The sequence below is a fragment of the Phodopus roborovskii genome, unplaced genomic scaffold, assembly GCF_943737965.1.
Source record: "Phodopus roborovskii unplaced genomic scaffold, PHOROB, whole genome shotgun sequence".
NCBI classification, from domain to species: Eukaryota; Metazoa; Chordata; class Mammalia; order Rodentia; family Cricetidae; genus Phodopus; species Phodopus roborovskii.
The window spans coordinates 4,007,957-4,016,242 of NW_026126549.1; positions in this window are offsets into that span (position 1 = coordinate 4,007,957).

Below are 8,286 nucleotides of genomic sequence, written 5' to 3' on the forward strand. Positions count from 1 at the left end.
TTAAAGGTGTGTGCCACCAACACCTGGCTTAACATGTCTTTCTTAAAGTAGGAAACTTTGGGTGTCTTGCTTTCTGTCCTATTTCAAAACTACCTTTCACATTTAGAACTGTTAGGAGCACTTCTCCTATACTTTTGGTGCCTTCTCATTCTTCAGCTCTTGGGTCCCCACCATCCCCCTAAAGAGACCTTTCCTGACAGACCTATCACATTCCAACCCAAAATGCTTGTTAATTTCTTTCAAAGAGTTTATCTCAATGGGTAATGACATTTTTAGTGCTTCTTTTTCCAACTGTAGCCAATGCCTTCCAGCCCCCACAAAATAAACATAAAGCATAATAGAAACACACACACAAACAAAAAAAATATGTTAAATAGCATATTGGAATTCTAACAAAAGAGGAGCTATAATTCTAATTTTTCAGATGAGAAAAAATGAAACGAGTTGGAATGACATTTGCAGGTGAGTTTTACCTCAGAAAAAAGGCAATACTTGCAAAAATATGGGTTCTTAATGATACTTCTGAGTAGTCAGTCCAGTGTCTGTTCTTAGGTTTTGTTGTTGTCAATGTTGTTTTGTTTTGTGTTCAGCTTTAAACACAAGCTTTCATTAGATGTTCTACCACTGTAATCTTTATTCAGAAGTTAGTAGACTGGAGGTTTGAGCCATTAACTCAGTACTTAGTTAGAATGCTTAGTGCCAGTTCTCAAAAAGTGATGGCATCTTCCATCATTGGCAATGTCCAAAAACATTTTTTTTTCTTGTTATGACTGTATAGTTGAGAGTAGGCATTTCTCCAACTAGTCAGTAAAAGTCATGGATTCTTATAAACATGCCAAAATCCAAAGGTAGGCCACTAAAAGCAAATGGATTATTCTATCCAAAATGCCAAGTATGCTGAAGTTGAGTGCCTTAATATGCAGAGGAAATATTGTAAGAAACATATACAAATTGCAAGTTGTTGATGAAGAAACAATTCTCTCATGGGAAATTTGAGTCAGTTTACTTGGAAACTAAATATGAGTAATCAGAGCTGGGGAAACTAGATTTAGGTTATCTCAGTACCAATGTCTGATCTGGTGACAATTTCATAAAGTTTTTATAGGAAGAGAAAGTCATAAATCAAATCACATTTAAAGTATGTTGATGGGAACACTAAACAGTCAGGATACAGGAATGCAGGGGAATCTTTGCTGTAGGCTTCAGATATTGTCTGATGACATTCTTATTCTTTGTGTTGGCAAAGGTAGTAGTGTCAGTGCACTCTGAAATGGTTTACCTAATTGTCATCCAGGGTACCAGAACAAACACAGAGGTTAGCAATGGATGCCTGTTACGAGGCTAAAGACAGGCCATGATAATTTTGCTCCAGAACTGTACCATTCCAACTCTCCACTATCACAGTCCCAATTAATCACCCTTATTCAAACTGTAACACACGTGAGGCTTTTTTTTTCTTCTAGAAACCTTATTTTACAGTCATCTATAATGTTATGAATTTTATATATTTCAGCATTTGAAATGATCCATAGCAAACATTATAAAAAAATAAAAACAATTACATTTAAAATTTGCCCTGTTTTTTAAAAAGTAATTTGGTATGTAAGGAGGTCAGCTTAAAATCAAGTTGAGAATTTAGTTGGAGTGTCAAAGAAAGGCAGGCTAACAGGACACTCATGCAAATTTTCATGGGTTTTGTGTCCTTAGGGGGAATGAAAAAGCAAACGTCATCAGCCCCCTGGGGCTGAATACCAAGCAGCATGGGCCTATGTGAGTCATCCTCATCTTTCTCAAGTGAAGCACAGGAAATCATGAAGGAGACAGGAAGGAAGGCCACTGAGCTGATTAAAAGGAATAACTAAACCAGTTTAGAACATTTGAATGTCCCCAAGGAACCGTGTCCTAGAATCCCCAAAGACTCAGCAATCTGGAACATATATAATGGCCAGCTCACACATCACTTATCTGTTTTCCCTGGATGACAAACCACAGCTAAAATACTAAGACTAGAAAAGTTAGGAATGTCTTTTTAGTTTCAACTGGTAAAATTTCTTAACATGACCCATGACAGAAATTCCTGTATAATGTTCCAGGAGGAGCAGAGAGAAATTTGTTTCCTTTCCCAATAAAACCTACTCTCACACATAAAGTTACCACTTATCTATGGATAAATTGAAGTTGTCAACAAATAAGACCAACTAGCAATTTAAGTCAGACACACATTGTTTTGATACATTCACTTTCTTCACAATTGAAAACTTTCCCCGTACATATTCATGTTTCCAGATTTAAATGTCTTTATTCTGAAATGCACACTGATTAACAAAAACTATCCTAACATGTCCCCAAAATTTCATTACATCATCTTGCCTGTTTTCTATTTTCTCTGTCTTCTAAATGGAATCCATAGAAAACAATTGAGCAATTGTACTTTACCATACTCAGACATGACCAAGAGTTATCACAAATCATGTTGATAGCACTTTTCAAGATCATTATAGTGGAAATTTAATTCCCTATTCTTTCCTGTCCCAATTGCCTAGATAGTGGTTTCAATGAGGTTTGTCCTTCACCTCCTAGCATGGTCATATTGCCACCACCCATACCACTTTACCATAGCAGATAGTCCTTGGTTATTATAATGACAAGATTAAAATATGTACTTTTAGTAGATACGTTCTGAATAAATTATCTCCTGCTCATCAGCATATGATTCAAAAGTCTGGTTTGTATTGGAAAATGAACTTAATGATTTTCACAGTTGGTATTTACTAGGATGACAAGTCCAACAGAGAGGCTGGACATCCAGACAGTGACAGCCTGTGTGCTGGACAGGCTGAGAACTTGACAGTAGCTAGTACACAAACCTGGATGCTTTGTCCCATTAATGCTGAAGATCTAGAGGATTCCTTGGGAGTTCCTGGTCTTTAGTCTGTCAGAAAATATCCTGAAGAAGTTTCATAGCAATTTCTGAAAACTGTTTTGAAAATAACAGGTTCAAAATCCACCAAAATTATACACACACACACACACACACACACACACACACACACACACACACACATATATATATATATATATATATATATATATATTGCAGTGAATCAACTCCTTTGATAAACTCTTACCCCCCCACACTTTGGATTGTCTTACTTTTCTCCAGAGTGCCTTTCATGAACCCCTGTTCTTAAATACATCACTAATACCTTTACAATAAACTTGAAATCTGCTTCATACAGGCTTATCCTAAAATTAAAGTTTATTGCTATTTTAGCATTTTTATTTGAATACATTTCAATGTAAAAGGACTATTGTATGTGGGCAACCTTCACAACAATTATGGATTATGCTAGCATCCTCAGTTCTTACCTAATGAAACTCTTCATCAACACTCAAGTGTGGAGGTCTTTTCTCCCTGTATCCCCATCATTTGCCCTGTCTTTTTTTATCTAGCCTTTGGAAAGCCAAAGACATTATAGTTGATGAAGAATGGTGGCAGCAACAGCAGTAGCATCAGAATAAGGTGTTCCCCAGCAAGAACTAAAGGCAGTCAAGTAAGCAGCACTATTTTCTCTTCTGACTCCAGATGGTGATACCCACTCTAGGGGATGGCCTCCCCTACCTCAACCCCTCCTGGAAATTCCCTGTTCACCGACCATAACTAAGGAATGTTTCTTTACTGAGTCCATAAAATCAGCAGCCAAGCTCAACCTTCACTCTTGGATGGTTTCCCTTGCCTCATTTTTCATCACCCATCATCATACCCTATCCTGGTCCTAGTTCCACTTGACCCAGCTTATTCTCTATCTTCTGTGTTCTGAGATTCTACTAGGCACACTATGTGCATCACTGACTGCACACCTACTCTGTGACATACCTCTTGAGTGTTCACGACACATAAAAAGGAGGCATTTTAAATTCATTTTAGAGGTATGAACATTAAAGGCAAATAAACACTAGAAGTATAACAAAGATTGAATTCCTGTACTGAATCCAAAACCTTGCTTCCTATCATGCTATACCAACCTCCCAAGGCTGCAGCAGTAACAACTTGATGATGTACTTGCCTGGAAAGCTGCAGCGAGTCTTCTTTCATATAAACCCATCCAATGATGTCTTATTACCCCACAACTAGAAATGTGTTATGCTTAGTTGTGGAATGATGCACTGGAAAACAAACTATTCAGTCATTTTTACCACATTGTGAGTGATTTTGGAGATATTTTTCATGACAGAATCTGATAAAGGGGAGATGATGAACATGGTGGGTATGTGGATACAAGTGAGAGAATGTTACAAGTCAGGGTGACAGTAAAGGATTGCTGTAGAGTATGAAAGTCAATTTGCAATACTTCCATCTGATCTCAGGTTACCCTTCCTTTATCCCCTTACTATCGAGAGAGTGATGTATAAGTAGTAAAAAAAAAAAAAAAAAAAAAAAAAAAAAAAGTAATATATTTGTTTAGAATTAATTGGCTCAGAGAATTTTTCTGTTGATTATTGACTTTGTATCTTTTGAAAATATAATTAACCTCCAGGCTTTACCCTTCTCACCTATGAAAAGGAAGTACCAATACCTACCTGTTATGGTTTAAATCTTAGATATTACCCAAAGCCTCATATTTTGAATATTCAAGCCTGATTCCAAACTCTCAGGCCTACTCTTTGTACATGCTAAGCCTAGAGTCTTTCCTTGAACCTTACCTACCTGCAGGAGCCTCTGGCATACAGCCTGTGTGCTTGTGACCTACTCCAGATTCCAGCCTATCTATACCATCTTTGGACTCTCAAGGAGAGCTCAGGTAGGGCAACTTGTATACCAGCCTAGGAAAACTGAGGCAGAAGTCGTATTTACAGGCTTTCTTGGTTGCAACTTGATTGGAATTACCCCATCCCTCCAACCAAAAATCAACACTAAATAGCCCAAGAATTGACTATTAATTCTTCATACCTGATCTGAAATCAACCAAACATAGTGGGGAAGATCTACTCAGCAGATGCAGGCTAATGTAACCAACAATGTGCCAAGGTCACATTGTACAAACACAAACAATATAAAAGTTGACAAAACGATGTGCCATCTTCTCTCAACCTCCTCAACCCAGTGCCACCATCCTATAGAGATGCTCTCCAATAAAAATTACCTATATGGATTCAAAGACAAACACTTAAAAGAAAAACATAAGCATAATCAAAGAATCCAAGAGTTTAAAGAAGACAGAACAAACACCTTTTTTTCTTCCAAACAGGGTTTCCCTGTGTAGCTTTGGAGCCTATCCTGGAACTCTCTCTGTAGATCAGGCAGGCCTCAAATTCACAAAGATCTGACAGCCTCTGTCTCCAGAGTGCTAGAATTAAAGGCATAAGCTAACACCATCCTGCAGAACAAATATCTTGTTGAACTTAAAAAGGGCAGGAACAAATTTCCAAGTCAGGTCCAAGAAAATGCAAATGTAAGAGTGAATACAATGACAAAGAAAATTTGGAATCTCAAAAGTGTATTCAGTGAAGAGACAGAAATACTTAAGAAAATCCAAACTGAAGTGAAGATAGAATTGAAAAACTAAATAACCCAACTAGAAAACTCAGAGTTGATCAAATAGAAGAAATAATATTAGGACTCAGAGATAAAGTAGAGGAGTTTGACCAGTCAAAAATAACATGAAAAAAATCAAAAGAAAAGGAATATGCAGATTTTACTTAAAATGAAATAAAAATATCAAATTTATTAATAATTGACATAGAAAACAGAGAAGTCCAGGTCAATGCAATTTGCCAAATCTTCAACAGAGCATAGAATATAGTTGAAAACATCTCCAAATTAGGGATACTAGAAGCACACAGAACACCAACTAGATATGACCAGAAAAGAAAATTCCCTCATCATGTCACTATTAAAGCATCTGTTATACAGAACAAAGAGAGGGTATATAACCACCAGTCATAAAAAAAAACTGTCAGAATACCAGTTGACTTGTCACAGGAAACTTTGAAAGCTAGAAGAGCCTAGAGCAGTATCCTCTAAGCTGTAAAAGACCACAGATATCAACTTGGACTATTTTACCCAACAAACCTATTCACCATGTAGTCTTCACCTTTCTCAACATATCTGCTGACTGTTAGAGAGGCTCCTGCTGACCCAGGCAAAGATACTTGCAGATAATCAGGAATGGAAGAGGAGCCATTATGTAGATCTACTGCCTATGGTACTTTACATTGTTGATGGGGTATGGCCTTTGGCATATGGTTAATGAATAAAATACCATTTGACCAATGAGGCAGGAAGATAAGTAGGACTAGGAGATGAGGAGAATTCTGGGGAGGTAGGCAGAAACAGTTGCCATGTAGGCTGCCAAGGGAATAACAGGTCCAGACCCTTCTCCAGTAAGATAAGGCCATGTGGAAATACTTAGATTGATAGAAATGGGTTAATAATTAAGACAGAGCTAGCCAATAAGAATCTCTAGCCACCAGCTAACAGTTTTATAACTATTATAGCATCTGTGTGTTCATTTGGGACTGAAGGACATCAGAACAAGCCGAGATAAAGAACCTCTCATTCGCATGTGAAGATATAGTTAGAAAGAGGACAACTATCCACCTTCCTTGGTTTGTGACATACCACTAAAATAAAGCTTAATGACTGATAGGTCTTCTCAAATGCAAAGCTACTGTTGAAACATTTCTCAACACCCAGAAACGAAAATATTTATCTCAGAAAAAATACTCCTTATAACTTTGTAATTTTCTATTTTCTAGAGACTTTTTAATATTTCATTATTTTAGTGTCTTGTCAGTGGAGTCAATGACAATCTTGGGGTACTTTCCCTGGCTTTCTGGAGTCCCTGTGTTGGTCCATTTGTCAATGCAGCCAGTAGTGTGTTTACCTGTCTTCTGATCTAAGATGGCAGACAGCACCAAATTCAGAATTACCTGAGAAGCTGCCTCTGCTACATATACTCAGGCCCCAGCCACCAGGATCGGAGTCAGGAAGTCCACAGTTGTTAAGAGTAGGTTTTTCTGCTGTTCTGGTCCCTTTGCCATGCCAGCCCCAAATAACACACAGAGATGCTGTAATAGATATAATTCTGTTGGCCAGTTACTAGTTTCTTATCAGCTAGCTCTGTTTTAATATTAACCCATTTCTAATAATCTAAGTATTTTCATGTGGTCTTATCTTACCGGAGAGAGGGGCTGGCATTCTTCTCCCTGTCCTCCATCTGGGATCTCCTCCCTACTACTTCCTCTCTCTTCCTAGTCTCCTAGTCCTGCCTATCTTGCTTTCCTATTGGCCAATAGTGCTTTATTCATTAACCAATATGAGAAACATATTCACAGAATGACATCTCCCATCACACAGTGGAGACCCTATTTTGTTAGTCATTGTCCAGTATATCTGAAGATCAAATGATTAAAAGAAGGCATCCATGAAGCTGGAGACATGGTTCAGATATTAAGAATGATGGCTGTTCTGCCAGAGGATTTGGGTTCAGTTCCCAGCACCAGCATGGTGGCTCACAACTGTCTGTAACTCCAGTCCCAAGGGATGTCCTCTTCTGACTTGTAAGCACTGTATACAGCATACTTGAACACACAAAATTGAAAATAAAATAAGGTATTCATATAACTAATTCAAATAACTAATTCATAAAATTAGTTAGGGTAAGGAAGTAGGCAATGAATTACTCTTTGTGATATTATCTTCACAGATATGGCATGCTGAAGACATTACAATAAATACTGATAGTTGGTTCATTCCTGCATTCCCAGTATTCCAAGAGGCTGAGAGAGAAGATTGCTGGGTTTCTTTGGGTATTATAGGCTACAAAGTATTTTATGGACTATGTTTCAAAACAAAACAGAACTTAATAAAAAATAAAAAACTAAAACACACACACAAGGTAGAAAAAAATGACAGAACCATGAACTAAGGGCCTAGTTCTGAAAAATACTACTTATGTGACCTCAAGAAAACTATATAACCTTTCTGAGTTTCAAGATCTTCATTGGTAAAAATAACCATCACAAAGGTAGCTAACTCATAAGGTTAATGTGAGAACCATCCAAGTTAATGTTATGTCTGATATTCATAGAATGTGTCCAGTTTGTTAGACAGCACTCATTAATAATGAATGCTGGCTGAGAAAAGTTTTACATCAATGGGTGAATTTACTCTTAGCTACAGCCCTCCAAAGCTTCACAACTGATTTTCAAGCAGAACAAGAGTGGGGAAAGAACCTAGCATAGGCAAGAACTCGGGCAGCTGTGCAGAGTTCAAACACTTTT